The sequence below is a fragment of the Ovis canadensis genome, chromosome 5 (assembly GCF_042477335.2).
Source record: "Ovis canadensis isolate MfBH-ARS-UI-01 breed Bighorn chromosome 5, ARS-UI_OviCan_v2, whole genome shotgun sequence".
Taxonomy (NCBI): domain Eukaryota; kingdom Metazoa; phylum Chordata; class Mammalia; order Artiodactyla; family Bovidae; genus Ovis; species Ovis canadensis.
This window is the reverse complement of record NC_091249.1, coordinates 67,302,093-67,321,644: the sequence shown is the minus strand read 5'-3', so window position 1 is coordinate 67,321,644 and position 19,552 is coordinate 67,302,093. Positions and strand designations below refer to the sequence as shown.

The 19,552-nt window shown below is 39.6% G+C and overlaps 1 long non-coding RNA gene across 1 annotated transcript in view; it reads right to left on the bottom strand.

The window, feature by feature from the left end:
- The window catches only part of LOC138440431 (uncharacterized), a 94,900-nt gene that overhangs the window by 13,478 nt on the left and 61,870 nt on the right, over positions 1-19,552 (bottom strand). The window contains exon 3 of the long non-coding RNA XR_011257025.1: positions 2,542-2,746. This is a non-coding gene — a long non-coding RNA (uncharacterized lncRNA). The remainder of the gene's footprint in view (positions 1-2,541; positions 2,747-19,552) is intronic.

Sequence of the window (19,552 nt, the reverse complement as noted above, 5' to 3'; positions counted from 1 at the left end):
TCATCCCCTTCTCCTCCTGCCTCCACTCCCTCCCAGCATGAGGGTCTTTTCCAATGAGTCAACTCTTTGCATGAGGTGGCCAAAGTATTGGAGTTTCAGCTTTAGCATTAGTCCTTCCAATGAACACCCAGGACTGATCTCCTTTAGAATAGACTGATTGGATCTCCTTGCAGTCCAAGGGACTCTCAAGAGTCTTCTCCAATACCGCAGTTCAGAAGCATCAGTTCTTCGGTGCTCAGCCTTCTTCACGGTCCAACTCTCACATCCATACATGACCACAGGAAAAACCATAGCCTTGACTAGATGGACCTTTGTTGGCAAAGTAATGTCTCTGCTTTTCAACATGCTATCTAGGTTGGTCATAACTTTCCTTCCAAGGAGTAAGCATATTTTAATTTCATGGCTGTAATCACCATCTGCAGTGATTTTGGAGCCCAAAAAAATAAAATCTGACACTGTTTCCACTGTTTCCCCATCTATTTGCCATGAAGTGAGGGGACCAGATGCCATGATCTTAGTTTTCTGAATGTTGGGTTTTAAGCCAACTTTTTAACTCTCCTCTTTCACTTTCATCAAGAGGCTTTTGAGTTCCTCTTCACTTTCTGCCATAAGGGTGGTGTCATCTGCATATCTGAGGTTATCGATATGTCTCTTGGCAACCTTGATTCCAACTTGTGCTTCTTCCAGCCCAGCATTTCTCATGATGTACTCTGAATAGAAGTTAAATAAGCAGGGTGACAATATACAGCCTTGACGTACTCCTTTTCCTATTTGGAACCAGTCTGTTGTTCCATGTCCAGTTCTAACTGTTGCTTCCTGACCTGCATATAGGTTTCTCAAGAGGCAGGTCAGGTGGTCTGGTATTCCCATCTCTTTCAGAATTTTCTACAGTTTATTGTGATCCACACAGTCAAAGGCTTTGGCATAGTCAATAAAGCAGAAATAGATGTTTTTCTGGAACTCTCTTCCTTTTTCTATGATAACTAATCATCAGGGAAATGCAAATCAAAATACAATGAAATAATACCTCTAACTTGTCAAAATGGCTGTTATCAGAAACCTGAAACTAAGTGTTGGGGCAAGGAAGTGGACAAAAGGAACTTTTGCATTATTATTGCAATATATTATTATTATTGGGAGTATAAATTAGTATAGCCAATATGGAAGACAATATGGAGATTCCTGAAAAACTTGAAAAGAGAACTGTTATGCAACCTATAAATCCCAATGCTAGTATTTCTCCAAGGAAAGTAAAAATGAGTTAGAAAAGATCTCTGCACCCCTATGTTCACAGAGGCATTATTTTTAATAGCCAAGATTGGAAAAGACTCTGATGCTGGGAGGGATTGGGGGCAGGAGGAGCAGGGGATGACAGAGGATGAGATGGCTGGATGGCATCACAGACTCAATGGACGTGAGTCTGAGTGAACTCCAGGAGATGGTGATGGACAGGGAGTCCTGTCATGCTGAGATTCATGGGGTCGAAAGAAGTCGGACACGACTGAGCAACTGAACTGAACTGAACTGAAGTGTCCATTGATTAATGGATAAAGAAGATGTGGTTCATGCATATAAATGGAATACTACTCGGTTGCATTATTCATAATAGCAAAAGAAAAGAACTGGAAATAGTACAAATATTCATCAACCATAATATGGACCAATATTGTGGAATATTTATTCAGTGCAACACTATAGAGCAATGAGAAGAAATGAATGTCTGCTCCATGCAAGAGCATGGATAAATCTCTCAAGTAAACATATGGTGGAGTAAAAGAAGCCAGACACCAAGGAGCACATACTGCACAGTCTGTATAATTCTATTTATATAGATTCAGAAACATTTATTGTAATAGAAGTCAAAAGAGCAGCTCTTTTTGAATGGAATGGGGATCCATCTGGATAGCTGAAAATGTTCTATATTTCTATTTGTGTGGTGGTTAGGACAGTGATTTCACTTTTAAAAAGTCAATCTATAGCAATAGAAGTCCAAATAGTGAAAATAATGAATTTGAAGGGTCCCAGGAAGCTTCTTGGGGCTGGTGATCTTGATCTAGATGGTGACTCCATGGGGGCCATTCGCTTTTTAAACATTCATCAAACTGCTCACTTAGGGTTTCTGACCCTTCAAATGTGGATTTTTTTACCTCAATAAAACTTTACTCTAAAAAAAAATTCTGTATTTGAGAGACAGAAGGCAGTTAAATCCCTAAATAATATGATCTGACCATCTTCATTGGTGATAACAGTAAATGAAAACATTTGTAGTGTGTGTAATATGTGACAGGCACACCCCGCATACTTTATATGGATGTTCTCATTTAACTCTCACATGTGTTATGAGGATTGGTCCTAGTATTAGCCCCAGTTTACAGATGCAGAAACTGAGGCTTAGCTAGATAAGGGGCTTGCCCAGAGCTCCCCATTAGAAATAGCAGACCTAGGCTGTCAGCCCTGGCAGACTATCAGATGAAAAAATGGGATTCAAATAATGTTTCTTTAAAAAGAAGGAAAAAGACAGGAGTGTGTGTCCCCAATTACCTGGTCATTTATGCACTCTGAAAGCTGCCCACTGTCCACCTGCCCACCCAGCAGATTCACTCTCAGCCTCTCAGGCCCAACTGAAGGATACTGTGAATTGGCTTTTTCTCTGCACGTTGTCAGCCTCCAGGACTGAGGAGGAGCAGCTTGTTTACCTTGGATCACAGGGAATTTCTGTGGCTGGCACTCACTGGATTTCCTGTAACTGGAAAAGAGTGATGTCATGGTGTTGGACCAGGGTGGAAAACAGGCCTCGCTGTGAGAAATGTGTGAAACTCCCCCTCTATCCTGCCAGGCCCCAGACAGGCCCTTCTGGCTCTACCGTGAGTCTCAGCCACACACACCTTGTCACACCCTCTCTCCAAGCCCCCCGAGACTGTGCCCTTCTGCAAGCCCCATGACTGAAAGGATGAAGGCTGGGGCCATTCTCAGGCAGAACTTTCCCAAGAACTCAGAGCAGCTCCTCCACTGCAGTCCACTTCCCTGGTCTGATTTGGAAGGACAGATGGGGAGTTCTGCTTGAGGAGATTCTGCAGAGATCTTCTGGAGGCCTACTGGCGAGTGACTAGATGCATTACTTTAAATACACCCCAAGGGCTTTCTAGCATTTGCTAGAATGTTCTAGCTTTTGCAGATCATGCTATCTGAACGTGTGAAGAGGCAAGAGCCACACTCAGGAACAGAAACCTTCAGCTCCCCTCAGGAACATGGACATGACTTAAAAGCAGCAGGAGGAAACATGGTAACAAGTGAGGAGACCCCTACCAGCCTTCAGTCACCTATCTTCCTTTCACTGCCCTCCAGAGAGATTCCGTGCCATCCTGCTCTTCTCAAAAACGCCTCAAGTGCTTAATGTACATTTACTGATATTTTTAGAAAAATCATCAGCACACAAAAATTCCCCTCAGCCAGTATTTTTCCTCTGGGTTCCCTGCATTTATACTCCATTGACTCATTCTTATAATTTATCCACTCATACTTTTTATTAATCCATTTATTGGCTTTCTCTCTCATTTACCTTATAAATACACCTACTATGCACTCTAGGAACTCAGCTGTGAAAAAGAGACATTCTTCTCTTTCCTGAGACACACAATTAAATGTTCCCAACTCAGTTTTATATATTATCTTATACCTAGATAACACTTACTGAGTACTTACTGTATGCTAGGTACTGTCCTGGCCATTTTACATATATTATCTAATCCTTGCAGTACTCCAGGAGAATTGCCATTTTATAGATCAGGAAACTGAGACAGAATGAAAAGTAGTTCTTTAGGCCTTGTCCCTAATAAGTTACACAGCTGGGATCTAAGCCAAGAGGTCTTATTCTACCAACTTTTTCTTCCATTCAGTTCAGCTCAGTCATGTCCAACTCTCTGCAACCCCATGGACTGTAGCATGCCAGGCTTCCCTCTCCTTCATTCACTATCTCCCAAAGTTTGCTCAAACTCATGTCCATTGAGTCAATGATGCCATCCAACTATCTCATCCTCTGTTGCCCTCTCTCCTGCCCTCCGTCTCTCCCAGCATCAGGGTCTTTTCCAGTGAGTCAACTCGTCGCATCAGGTGGCCAAAGTATTGGAACTTTAGCATCAGTCATTCCAGTGAATATTCAGGATTGATTTCCTTTGGGGTTGACTGGTTTAATCTCCTTCTGTCCAACGGACTCTCAAGAGTTTTCTCTACCACCACGATTTGAATGCGTCAATTCTTTGGCTCTCGGCTTGTTTTATGGTCCAACTCTCACATCTATGAGCTTCCCTTGTGGCCCAGCTGGTAAGGAATCCATCTGCAATGCAGGAGACCTGGGTTCGATCCCTTGGTTGGGAAGATCCCCTGGAGAAGGGAAAGGCTACTCACTCCAGTACTCTGGCCTGGAGAATTCCAACAGTCCATGGGGTTGCAAAGAGTTGCACATGACTGAGTGACTTTCACTTTCACTTTTCTCACATCTGTACATGACTACTGGAAAAACCACAGCTTTGACTATAGGGACCTTTGTCAGCAAAGTAATGTCTCTGCTTTTTAATACTCTGTCTAGGTTTGTCACAGCTTTTCTTCCAAGGAGCAGGTGTCTTTTAATTTCATGATATAGCCACAGCCTGTGGTGATTTTGGAGCCCAAGAAAATAAAATCTATCTTTGTTGCCAAATTTTCTCCACCTATTTGCTATGAAATGATGGATAACATGATCCTAGTTTTTTGACTGTTGAGTTTTAAGTCAGCTTTTTCACTGTCCTCTTTCACTTTCATCAAGAGCCTCTTTAGTTCTTCACTTTCTGCCATTCAAATGGTATCTTCTGCATATCTGAGGTTGTTATTTCTTCCGGCAGTCTTGATTCCAGCTTGTGAGTCATGCAGCCTGGCCTTTTGCATGATGTACTCTACATATAAGTTAAATAAGCAGAGTGACTATATACAGCCTTGTCATACTTCTTTCCCAATTTAGAACCAGTCTGCTGTTCCATGTCTGGTTCTAATTGTTGCTTCTTGATCTGCATATAGGTTTCTCAGGAGACAAGTGAAGTGGTCTGTTATTCCCATCTCTTTAAGAATTTTCCACACTTTATTGTGATCCACACAATCAAAGTCTTTACCGTAGTCAATGAAGCAGAAGTAGATGTTTTTCTTGAATTCCTTTGCTTTTTCTGTGATCTGAGGGATGTTGACAATTTGATCTCTGGTTTCTCTGCCTTTTCTAAATCCAGCTTGAACACCTAGAAGTTCTTGGTTTATGTATTGTTGGAGCCTAGCTTGAAGGATTTTGAGCATTACCTTACTAGCATGTGAGATGAGCGCAATTGTGCAGTAGTTTGAACATTCTTTGGCATTGCTGTTCTTTGGAATTGGAATGAGAATTGACCTTTTCCAGTCCTGTGGCCACTGCTGAGTTTTCCAAATTTGCTGGCATGAAATATTACAGAAAAACATCTTTCTGTAAGATGTTACAGAAAAACCCGAATGAAAGTTTTGGCCAAGCCAAATGTAGATGACTAGAGAAAAATCTGAAAGTCTAACCAAATGTCAATCAAAGTTATATTGTTGTTTGGCAACCTAAACGTCCATCAGTAGATGAATGAATAAAGAAGGTGTAGTACATATAAACAATTGAATACTACTCAGCCATAAAAAGAATGAAATAATGCTATTTGCAGCAACATGGATGGACCTAGAATTATACTAAGTGAAGTAAGTCAGACAAAGACAAATACCATATGATTCCATTTACATGTGGAATCTAAAATATGACACAAATGAACTTACCTATGACACAGATACAGACTCACAAACACAGAAAGTAAACTTGTGGTTGTCAAGGGGGAGGGAAGAGTTGGAAGTCTGGGATTAACAGATGCAAGCCATCATATATAAGATGGATAAACAGTAAGGTCTTACTGTGTAACACATGGGGCTATATTCAATATCCTGTGATAAACCATAATGGAAGAGAATGTGAAAAAGAATATATGGATAACTGAATCATTTTGCTATACAGTAGAAATTAACACAACATTGTAAATCAACTATACATCAATGAAATAAATTTTTTTAAGTTATACTTTTGTTTGGAAGTAGAGATAAAGTAGAATGACTAGTGACTTGTATTTTATTCTTGCCATATATTTTATATTCTGATTCATTGTCTCTCTCTCCCCCAACCCCCGGCACTCCCTCCCTCTCCCCACCTATCTCTGTCTAATTCTATTTTACTTGTATAATGAGAAAAACTTGATAAGGTTATAAAGCTTTGAAGGAGTGAAGCAGTGGAGGTGGTGATTTGGTGGGACAGGAGCTTGTTATTTGTGTTGAGGTCTGACAGATGAAGACATCTTTCCCTAAGTACTACACAAGAGGTAGATTCCTCTTGACTTTAGGATTCTTTCAGCTTCTCTGTCCAGCCATAAACCTTTTTAGTGACATTGCCTGGTATTTGCAAATAGGAAGGTTCTAAGTAGGTAGAATTTTTAGTGACCATGCTAGCTGTGTGAGAACAGTGTGTGCTCTGGGAACAAACATGTTGCATAACCACCAGCCCAGAGAAGGTTAACTGCACAAAAATACCTGCTTCGGAGTAAGGCTTGGTGTCAACTCAGTCACTGTGACAACTTACCAGTGACCTGGGCTACAGATGCCTCTTTGCCCCAGCTATCACCATGTTGTGCAGTCAGCGGTTACTAAACAGCTATTCTTATTTCAGTGACATTCTCTTATTCCAATGTTAGTAAGCTTATTTACAACAGTAAAGGAGTGTGCTGTTTCATTTTCTCAGAGGAAAGGATCCATAATTCAACTTTCCTATTGTTGCAAGTATTTTGCCCTTTAGATCATTTAATTTTCAGAGCAATGCATGAAGTAATATATGACCATCCCCATCTTACAGATGAAGAAACTGAACTTCAGAAAGCTTCATAAATAACTATATACAGCAGTTTTCCAGGAGATAATCTGATTTTTTTTTTAAAAACCCTTTTAAAAAATAGATGAACTTAAGAAAAGTGTTGGTACAAAATATTGTGGATATTGAAAATGAAGCTTGGGAGAGAACACCCTTTCTTTTGAGAATTCACTTTGTTTTCATGAAGTAGACCTGAAACCCTATATGGTCACCTGGTTTTAGAAAAGGCAGAGGAAACAGAGATCAAATTGCCAACATCCGCTGGATCATGGAAAAAGCAGTGGAGTTCCAGAAAAACATCTATTTCGGCTTTCTTGACTATGCCAAAGCCTTTGACTGTGTGGATCACAAGAAACTGTGGAAAATTCTGAAAGAGATGGGAATACCAGACACCTAAGCTGCCTCTTAAGAAACCTATATGCAGGTCAGGAAGCAACAGTTAGAAATGGACATGGAACAACAGACTGGCTCCAAATAGGAAAAGGAGTACATCAAGGCTGTATATTGTCACCCTGCTTATTTAACTTCTATGCAGAGTACATCATGAGAAATGCTGGGCTGGAAGAAACACAGGCTGGAATCAACATTGCCGGGAGAAATATCAATCACCTCAGATATGCAGATGACACCACCCTTATGGCAGAAAGTGAAGAGGAACTCAAAAGCCTCTTGATGAAAGTGAAAGAGGAGAGTGAAAAAGTTGGCTTAAAGCTCAACATTCAGAAAATGAAGATCATGGCATCTGGTCCCATCTCTTCATGGGAAACAGTGGAAACAGTGAGAGACTTTATTTGGGGGGGTCCAAAATCACTGCAGATGGTGATTGCAGACATGAAATTAAAAGACGCTTACTCCTTGGAAGGAAAGTTATGACCAACCTAGATAGCATATTCAAAAGCAGAGACATTGCTTTGGCTATTCGAGGTTTTTTGTATTTCCATACAAATCTTGAAATTATTTGTGACAAAGGAGGCAAGAATATACAATGGAGTAAAGACAATCTCTTTAACAAGTGGTGCTGGGAAAACTGGTCAACCACTTGTAAAAGAATGAAACTAGATCACTTTCTAACACCGCACACAAAAATAAACTCAAAATGGATTAAAGATCTAAATGTAAGATCAGAAACTATAAAACTCCTAGAGGAGAACATAGGCAAAATACTCTCAGACATAAATCACAGCAAGATCCTCTATGATCCACCTCCCAGAATTCTGGAAATAAAAGCAAAAATAAACAAATGGGATCTAATTAAAATTAAAAGCTTCTGCACAACAAAGGAAAATATAAGCAAGGTGAAAAGACAGCCTTCTGAATGGGAGAAAATAATAGCAAATGAAGCAACTGACAAACAACTAATCTCAAAAATATACAAGCAACTTCTGCAGCTCAATTCCAGAAAAATAAACGACCCAATCAAAAAATGGGCCAAAGAACTAAATAGACATTTCTCCAAAGAAGACATATGGATGGCTAACAAACACATGAAAAGATGCTCAACATCACTCATTATTAGAGAAATGCAAATCAAAACCACAATGAGGTACCACTTCACACCAGTCAGAATGGCTGCGATCCAAAAATCTGCAAGCAATAAATGCTGGAGAGGGTGTGGAGAAAAGGGAACCCTCCTACACTGTTGGTGGGAATGCAAACTAGTACAGCCACTATGGAGAGCAGTGTGGAGATTCCTTAAAAAATTGCAACTAGAACTACCTTATGACCCAGCAATCCCACTGCTGGGCATACACACCCAGGAAACCAGAATTGAAAGAGACACATGTACCCCAATGTTCATCGCAGCACTGTTTATAATAGCCAGGACATGGAAACAACCTAGATGTCCATCAGCAGATGAATGGATAAGAAAGCTGTGGTACATATACACAAAGGAGTATTACTCAGCCATAAAAAAGAATTCATTTGAATCAGTTCTGATGAGATGGATGAAACTGGAGCCGATTATACAGAGTGAAGTAAGCCAGAAAGAAAAACACCAATACAGTATACTAACACATATATATGGAATTTAGGAAGATGGCAATGACGACCCTGTATGTAAGACAGGGAAAGAGACACAGATGTGTATAATGGACCTTTGGACTCAGAGGGAGAGGGAGAGGGTGGGATGATTTGGGAGAATGACATTCTAACATGTATACTATCATGTAAGAATCTAATCTCCAGTCTATGTCTGATGCAGGATGCAGCATGCTTGGGGCTGGTGCATGGGGATGACCCAGAGAGATGTTATGGGGAGGGAGGTGGGAGGGGGGTTCATGTTTGGGAACACATGTAAGAATTAAAGATATTAAAATAATAATAATAATAATAAATAAAAAAGAAAAAAAAAAAGCAGAGACATTACTTTGCCAACAAAGGCCCATCTAGTCAAGGCTATGGTTTTTCCTGTGGTCATGTATGGATGTGAGAGTTGGACTTTGAAGAAAGCTGAGTGCCGAAGAATTGATGCTTTTGAACTGAACTGTGGTGTTGGAGAAGACTCTTGAGAGTCCCTTGGACTGCAAGGAGATCCAACCAGTCCATTCTAAAGGAGATTAGTCCTGGGTGTCCATTGGAAGGACTGATGCTAAAGCTGAAACTCCAATACTTTGGCCACCTCATGAGAAGAGTTGACTCATTGGAAAAGACTCTGATGCTGGGAGAGATTGGGGGCAGGAGGAGAAGGGGACAACAGAGGATGAGATGGCTGGATGGCATCACTGACTCAATGGACATGAGTTTGGATGAACTCTGGGAGATGGTGATGGACAGGGAGGCCTGGCGGGCTGCAATTCATGGGGTCTCAAAGAGTCAGACATGACTGAGCAGCTGAACTGAATGATACATTCAGACCAAAGTACTCTCTTCCATGGCTTTACACAGGTTGTGCTGGGGTGTTTTATTCTGAGTACAACGAGAAGCCATTAAAGGTTTGGGGAGAGGTTTGGCCTGAGCTGGTTTGTGTTACAGCTCATGCTAAGTGCTGAGTACTGAAGGAATCATGGATTGAATATCTGTCTCCCCCATTGGATGCTGGCACCATTGATTTTTGCTGTTTATTCACTTATACCTCTCTATGCCCATCAAGTGTCAACTCCCTGGGAGGAAGGACCTTGTCTCTCTTTCTCTTAACCACACTACTTCGTTTGTGGGATCTTAGTTCCCGGATCAGGGATCAAACCCAGAACCCCAGCAGAGAAAATGCTGAGTCTTAACCACTGGACCACCAGGGAATTCCCAAGACCTTGCCTCTTTTCTCCTGTATCACTAGTGATACATGAAAGAATGAGTGAGTGAATGAATGCAGGAGCAAGTGAATGAGTGAAGTATCACACAAATAAACATCAAGGGCACTGGGTGCTATGAAAGAAAGCACGGAGGGCCGTGAAAGCATCGAAGAGAAAATGATTAAAGTAGGGAGGATGATAACAGTTGTAGCTGGGAGGCAGAAGAGAAGTGGCTCCAAGGCATGTTGATGACATAAGATGAATGGGACTTGCTGATGTACTTGATATGGAGGCTGGGAGAGGGCTCAGATTGGAAGGTGAGCTTCATTTCCTCAGCCCTCCAAGCTAGACATCCTATTCAGTTCAGTTCAATTCAAGATGAGAGAGTGTTTTCCACGTTGTTTATTAGCTATTTGTGGAGAAAAGCTGCGGAACAGCAAGCATGATTTTCTAAATAGTGAGATTTCTCTCACTGACAATAGGGAGATAAGAGTGTTTATTTTTGTAATATCTACAGGAATAAATTGGTAGCAGTCTCTGTGATGCTTTTTTCAACACTCTCTGCCTTAATCTCCTGATATTTCTATAAGGTTTCCATGGCTAGGTTTCCATGACACCATAACAGTCTGTTTCATCCATTCTGTCAGGAGAAAAAAAAAAAAAACCTTTCCTGTACCTGAATGAATGTGCCTACTCTCTATCCCTAAGAGACACACATACAGTGGTGTTAGCAGAGAACTAGATGCACAGATATTTACAACAACTATCAGTTGATTTGTTTAGTTGGGTTAAAATAGCTTTCATACCTTATGGACTTTTGTGGACCATCAGATTAATATTTATAACGAGCAATATCCAAGTTAAATGTTCTTCCACTATGGACTCTGAAAGTGATTCTCTTGAAATTAGTTGCTGAAGGCAGACACTATTGTTTATAAATTACAAATAAAATTCCTCTCATCTTACTGTCCTCCAAGACTTGCTGTTATTTTATTATTTTGATTTCAAAGCTGGTAGCAGAGGAGATGATTTTCATATACATGTATGAAGCATAGATTTTCCTCTTCTCCTAACTTCCTTGTTCAGAACTCGTTGGCTAGACAGCCCTTCTCAGCTTGCCCAGTGATGGGTTTTAGTTGCTATTTCTATTTCTTTGACATGAATGCTGTGGATGAGCTCACAGAGGGTTTATTCACAAGTTTCAGGAGGTTTTCATTCTCCAGATTCAAGATGTGTCCTTCTGTGACACGGGGGCTGTCGGAACCCTGCCATGTGACTCATGAATGCATATCTCAGTTGATGTTTCCAAGTCATAAAGGTAGGATGAATGATAAACAGAACGTGGACTCCACTGCAGCAGGCTTCCTCCTTTGAGCGCAGCAATGACTTTTCTTGGGTGGGTGCACCTATAGATGATGGGCAATTCTTTTTCATTTTTTTTTGAAAAATGGTTTTAGTGGGCTATTCTTATAAAAGCAATTGAGAGGCTGTGGTTATCTTCTCTGGAGAAATGCTTTGGCAAGATGTCAGCCAATAAAACACATCTTAATCATCAATACTCTTTGGTAGTAAAATAATAGAATGAGCATAGAGTGGGCTGTCTGACACCAAAAATATTGTTCTGGGGTCTCTTAACGCCCACACTCGTAGCTGTTGTTCTAACTCCTTTTGTCGCACATTCAATTTCTATTGATTTTCCCATTTGTCTCCATGAAGGTGAGATTCTACCAGTTCTAAAAGCACAACAAAAGCCCAAAGTAGGCATTTACCTAGCCTTATGGGTCCAGCTGGGAATTTTGTACCTTCTTGATATCTACAGGGTAGTCACATATATTTATGTGTCTCAGTTTTATAAAGGAACTCTGTGATGGACAGACCACAAAAATAAATGAAAGTTTCATTTATAAAAAAATATTCCTTGGGAATTTTTCTGCTATGGTTGTACCCAGAACCCTGAATAAGAATATGAGCCAATTTTAATGGGCAGATGCCTAGAATATAGCACAGTGCCCAATGCCTTTTGAATATAGATTTTCTGTTTATCTTGTGTGTAATGTATATTAGAAATGGGGGAAGGGAAGCACTTTTTATTACCCTTAGACCTCTTAAGATTTTTCCTATTTCTTCTGTTTCTTGCTACAACTTAAAATGCCATGCATGATCTCCCTGCCTTTTTCTCGTTTCATGCTCAGTCACCTGACCCAATTTCTGTGTAGTCCAGTCACCTGTCATTTTTTTCAATTCCTTGACACCATCATCTTCCCTCCTATCCCAGATCCTTTGTACATATAGTTCCCAGTGCTGGGCAACTCACACATATGCATGAATACACACACTCGCCAACCACACACACTCATTAGTCACTACTCCTCTTCTACCTATCTGACTGTGACCCTTCATACCAGTACCACTTCTGCAGGAAAGCCTTCCATGTTAGATTAGGTTCTTAATACACTCTTACAAAACTTATTTTTTCCTTCAAAGTACTTGACTCAGTTGGCAATTATATAACAATTTGGGTAATTCTTTATCATTGGCAGTCTCCACCCCAGAATTTGTAAGCCCTGTGGAAACAGAGACTGGATCTATTTTTGCTCAGCATCAGGTTGTCAACCTTGTACAGAGAGCCTGGTACATTGTTGGCTTGCAATTGACGTTGGATGGATAAATACACGTGACTGTGTGTGAGTGTATGTGTGTGTGAGAAAGAGTGTGTGTGTGTGAGAGAGAGAAAGAGAGAGAGAGAGAGTAAATGGAAATATTGTTAATGTAACTTGCTGAATATATATTTTTGGTTTTCTTTAAGGCTATTCTGATCAATGAAAAGTAGAAATGCTAGTATTCTTCATATGAATCAACTTCTTTGCTAATTCTACTTATGGAATCGGCATTCATTCAGTCACATAAACATCATGAATGATTCATTTGCCTCTAGTTAACATTCAGGGAAGGAAAATCTATTTATACAATTCACAAATATCATATAAATATCACATTTTGTTTTAACTGTGTGTCTGTGTTATTTCCACTTAATCACAGAAACAGCAATTACTCCTTTCTAACACCATTAACAACCTTCTAAAGTGCCACAAATAAATTACTCAATAAACAAACATTTAAATACATTAATAGTGTCCAATGGAGTGTTATACAGCATCAGTCACTTCTCTTCATTTCCCCTTTTCTTCTCCACCTCCCCACTGGAGCAGCCTGTGGAATTTGGGACAGCTCCAAGTAGATAGAATGAAGAGCCCAAATATGATGCTGAAGCTTAAAGAGAAAAGATATGGGAAAGCCCTGTCATTCTCTACTGACTGGTACAATACAGCTGGGAATGCATTTTTGATTGTGTACCAGATAACTCAAATAGATGTAGAATTGAGAAAGGTTGAGAAAAAGCATGTGGGGAACCAGAGAGCTTAAAATAGTCAAGATTGCATACCAAGGCCGGGTTTGAATTCTAGCTAAGAATGGTTTGTGCCCATTCAAAATCTGGCTTAGGGAGCAATCGACATAGTATTATAATTCTGCTGGTAAAATTATACTTAAATATAGAAACCAAGACATTTAAGAATTCCCTTATACTTTGGCTTCCAAGTTTGTAAATATTCATGCCTGAAGGGTCCAACATCCATGGAATCATGGAAAATGGGTTTTGTGTTTCATGAAATATGTCTTTTCCAGGACATATTCTATGAGCAATGTTGTGAGTTCTGGGGCAAGAGGCATCAAATGCCCATAATACAGTTCTGAATTGTAGCTTTCTTTTTTTTTTTTTAATTTGACAAATTAGAGTCACTGATTTTTTTTAAAGCTTGATTTAATTTGCATGGATTTGCATCAGAGAAATGATTCTCTTAAATATATTATTTTGGGAGTTTTTTCAAACATAAAAGCAATATATGCTCATTGAAACATATATGTATGTATAGATATATGGGCACCTATATCGATATATAATGTACCTACACTAAATAGTACATAGGTTTATCAATTAAAAACTGAAATTCATTTTCTCCTGCTGCTGCTGCCTGTCACATCTCATACCCAGAGAGTGCTAACAATCCAGTGCTAACAATTTGATTTCTTTGTTTTTCTTTTACATAAATAGAATCCTACCATATATGCCATTCTTTAACCTATTTTGTTTGTTTTAAAACCTATTTAAATGTACCATTGGGGGAAACTGAATGAAAGGTACATATGACTTATTGCACTATTTTTTACTTCTCTTGAGTCCATAAATATTTCAGAATAAGATGTTTTTTAAAAACCAGTAAACTTTTCACTTTTAAAAAATGTATCTATCCTAGGTAGAGTGTCACTTCAGTACATTACAACTACTTCATTCTGTTGAATGCTTTACTAGCATTTTGTTGTTGGAATATACAGTACTTATTCTAACTAGTCTCCTATTGATAGACATTTATGTATTTTCCAGTTTTTCAATATTACGATAATGATGCCATGGAAGGCCTTGTCCATTTACCTCTACCTGTGATTCAGCTGTTTTTCTATACGAGTCATATATTTAAACTACAATCACTGGTAACTATGTCCAGGAAGGTTTTTCTATTAGCAGATTTGCATTTTTGCTTCCCTCGTAGCTCAGTTGGTAAAGAATCTGCCTGCAATGCAGGAGACCCAGGTTCAATTCCTAGGTCAGGAAGATCCCCTAGAGAAGGAAATGGCAACCCACTCCAGTATTCTTGCCTGGAGAATCCCATGGGCCGAGGAGCCTGGCAGGCTACAGTCCATGGAGTCACAGGAGTTGGACATGACTTAGTGAATAAACCACCACCACAAGAAATGTATATAGTCAGAGCAAACATAAGCGACTTACTGAAAGGCTTGCATCTCCTCCCCTGAAGCTGACTCTGAGTGTAAGCTGCGGTTTCTCCTAGAGGGAGCACATGCTTATCAGATCCTTCCCCTGTTTTGGGAGGAGAGTCTTAGGAGGCCTGCATGACTGAGCATCCTTCAGCTTTGACACAATCAAACAAATTAAAGCATCTGAAAGTTCAACAAAGAGGAAAGATGGAGCTTCCAAATTGGTTGAGAAGACAAGGAAAGAAATAAGACTTCTGAAAACAGTTGCTTAAAATTGGGCCATTGTCAGGCAATCTAAATTTGGCACCTGTTCCTACTGACCAATGCAGACTTCATCAGAAGTCAATATGTCATTCCTAGGATAAAGCCAGACTCATTTATGAGTGTTAATATTTGCCATCATAACAATTATCTGTTTTTATATTTATTGTTATAACAAATTTAGGAGTCCCTACCATGTACAGGGCACTGTGACACAGATATTGAAATACAAAGATAAATAAGATACTACTTGTTGTCTTAGTTGCTAAGTCATGTACGACTCTTTTGCAGCCTCATGGATGGTAGCCCTCCAGGCTCCTCTGTGCATGAGATTTCCCAGGCAAGAATACTAGGGTGGGTGGCCATTTCCTTCTCCAGAGGATCTTCCCTACCCAGGAAGTGAACCTATGTCTCCTGTATTGGCAGGTAGATTCTTTACCGCTGAGCCACCAGGGAAGCCACCCCACCCCCACCCCGCCAAATGACTCTGTCTAGACCAGCAGTTCTTAACCTCTTTTTCAGCCATGGACCCCTTTGAGAATCTGATGAAAACTGTAGAACTAATAAAATGTTCATGTGAATATATACACAAAACTTTACAATGATCTTAGCTAGTATCCCAAATTTGGGAGACAATAATTAATCAATCAGTGGACCTTGGTTAAGATCCCTTGGTCTACTGGACATGAAAGATGGGCAGCTGGAAATATTAGAAGTCATCCTGCTGAATGGTCATCTAGTGAAGAATGTAGTCATACTTTAGAGTACTTCTCATCCGCAAAGAACTTTTCTCCTATCAGCATCCTCCCATAGAAAGCTGACTCCATTTTTGTCAAGCAAGGCACTGTGCTCAGAGAGGTGATGTGACTGCTCCAAGGCTACTCAGCCATAAGCTAGAACTCTGGTCATATTCCATTTCTATGACATGTACTCTCTTTAGCCAAATAGAGTAGATTACTCACATGAAATGCCATGAGCAAGGTTTTTTATTTAAAAAAAAAATTATCATGTCCCTACAGAGATGAAAAGTTCTGATCATCATCAGGATTATCCTTGTAAATGGGTATTTTTTTAATTAAAAAAAATCTCTCTCTCTCTGTCTCATCCTCTTTTTTTCACTTAGTATATATTTTTATATGATTAGTACCCCCTATTAAAGCATATATTCCTTGAAGATAGGAACTATAATTGGTTTATTTCCATTTCTTGGGTGCCCACCAAGGTGCCTGGCATAATGAGTGCTCATTGTCCCTTGAGTGAAAAAAAAGAGGAAATACATGTTTATGTATGGCTGATTCACTTTGCTGTACAGCAGAAACTAACACAACATTGTAAAACAATTATACTACAATAAAAATTAATTTTAAAAAGAAAGTTTATTGCAAAAGGGGGAGATTAGAGAGCTTATCTTCTACCCAGTGTGTTCTTCAGTTCATATTCTGCCTTCAAAGATTATTTCTAAGGATGTGGAAAGTATCATCAGTTCATTGATACATTTCTCTTTGTTCCTCCTCCATTTTTTGTTTTCCCTCCACTCCTCCCACCCTTTCTCCTTTTCTTAACTATCTGTGATATTGGATAAGTGGAACCAAGCTGGTGTGAGTCTAGTTTAAACACTCAACTGAAGTGGTCTTTAACTTTATATAATCAAAGATTTTCCATGCTATATGCCAAAATAGAAAAAAAGTTTAAGCAATAATTTAATTATTAAAAAAAATTTTTTGTGTGTGTAGTTCCTTATTTATTGAAATGAAAAGATATACCTGATAATATTCTTTTAAGAAAAAGAAAAAAGCAAACGTTTCAGACTAGGTTTATACCTGTGATCCAATTTACATAAAATCATACATATGTGTGTTTGGGTATGAAATTGCAATATATTCAAAGAAATGTTTAAAGTGCTTCTCCCTGGATGGTGTAATTTTTATTTTCTTTATATTTCCTGTTTTCTCTTGGGATACTTATTTACTTCTCTTAATGGGATGAATTAAGCTATTTTTATTTCTTTACTTCTTTGTTTGTTTGTTTTAGATTTTTATTTTTTCTTTATTTTACTTTACAATACTGTATTGGTTTTGCCATACATTGACATGAATCCACCACGGGTGTACATGTGTTCCCAAACATGAACCCCCCTCCCCATAACATCTCTCTGGGTCATCCCCGTGCACCAGCCCCAAGCATCCTGTATCCTGCATCAGACATAGACTGGAGATTAGATTCTTACATGATAGTATACATGTTTCAATGCCATTCTCCCAAATCATCCCACCCTCTCCCTCTCTCTCTGAGTCCAAAAGTCCGCTATACACATCTGTGTCTTTTTTGCTGTCTTGCATACAGGGTCATCATGCCATCTTTCTAAATGCCATATATATGTGTTAGTATACTGTATTGGTGTTTTTCTTTCTGGCTTACTTCACTCTGTATAATCGGCTCCAGTTTCATCCATCTCATTAGAACTGATTCAAATGTATTCTTTTTAATGGCTGAGTAATACTCCATCGTGTATATGTACCACAGCTTTCTTATCCATTCATCTGCTGATGGACATCTAGGTTGTTTCCATGTCCTGGCTATTATAAACAGTGCTGCGATGAACATTGGGGTACATGTGTCTCTTTCAATTCTGGTTTCCTGGGTGTGTATGCCCAGCAGTGGGATTGCTGGGTCAGAAGGCAGTTCTATTTGCAATTTTTTAAGGAATCTCCACACTGCTCTCCATAGTGGCTGTACTAGTTTGCATTCCCACCAACAGTGTAGGAGGGTTCCCTTTTTTCCACACCCTCTCCAGCATTAAGCAATAATTTAATTATTTAAATCAGTTGCAGGGTTTGGATACTTTTTAGCTGAAAGCTTATGAAAAAATATAAGAAAAACCCAAACTGTAACTTACCACCAACACAAGCCAAATAACAACTTTGGAAGTAAAGTGATTGTGGTAACAATAAATCAATGGTTCAGCCCCTCTTGAGTCTTGGAAACTTATACCTACCCTTGCCAAGAAGGAGTGAAGGAGTAAGTCTGTCAGTGAATTCCTTGAGGGCAGAATCTGTTCCTGATCCATCTTTGTATCCTAGAAAATTGTTTTGCACACAGTGCCTTTTTACTGGACTAAATTGGATTCTTGCAAAAAGGTATATGTATTTTAATATATGCTTGTATACATGTACATATTATATAAATCTCCTATATGGGTGGATATCCTAAAAGGACAGGGCATGTCCTGTATCTTCCCACATACAAACTATAAAATGCCCATAGTACTCATTTGTGTGTGACCACAGCTAAAGTCAGTTGTGTAATAGAATTCCAGCTATGATATGCATTTTCTGGTTAAAGCCACTGTGTATAGTACCAATTCTTTATAATCCTCTGGAAACTTTTCCTAAATGAAGAGGTAAAATGATCCATTACAGTGTATACTTAATGTACACTTTTAAACCCAAGTCAGAACTGGAGATAGCACTCCCCTACTTTAGCCGTTACATTTCACTGCACCACGCAGCCTACCCTCTCGGCTGAATGGAGCCCCACTGCACCATCTTGAGCTGAGTGTGGTCCAACAGAGTGGGTTGTTACCACACATAAATGGCCTCTTCCTGCAGTTCATTTAAGCCCTAGTGGACAATTCTGACTCACAATGTCTCACAAGTTTGGCAGATAATGGAGCTGGACTCACAGGAAAGAAACTAAGGAAGGTAGAACACGATGCTAAAATGCAAGTTTTATGAAGGCTCAATGTGTTTCTGAGGAAATGGTTGACAAAACAGAGGGCTAAGTTCAGCAGGTAATTGGGGATTTATGGAAACTGTGCAACAATATCTAGAACATAGAAAATATCACTGTCACCTGAGAGGATGACCTGCAGCTGGAAGCAGCTGGAATCCACAGGAAGTCAGGACTTGGAAGATTTAAAGGAACTGGAAAACGTGTGAAAGCACAGTCCCAGGACCATACTTTAACAGCTCCTTTCTGAGCAGAATCAGGTGGAATTCCCATTTTCAGGAATGTGTGGCAAGCTTATACCATGAAGTCATTAAGTTTCCGACTACTTTGAAGCACCTAGTCATTCCAGGAACAGAAGGTGGCCTAGAAGAATGTCCCAACCTACTTTCCTCTCTAAATTACTTTTGCAACAAGGAAAACTGAACTGGGGCAAAACACCTGGGGCTACTGTAACGCTCAACCTATAATAATTGCATTCTCTAAAACCATCTCTCCCCACCTGGGGAGTGAATCCTGAAGGCTCTGAGGAAGGGAGCCAGGCCAAAGCCACAGCTCTCTTTAG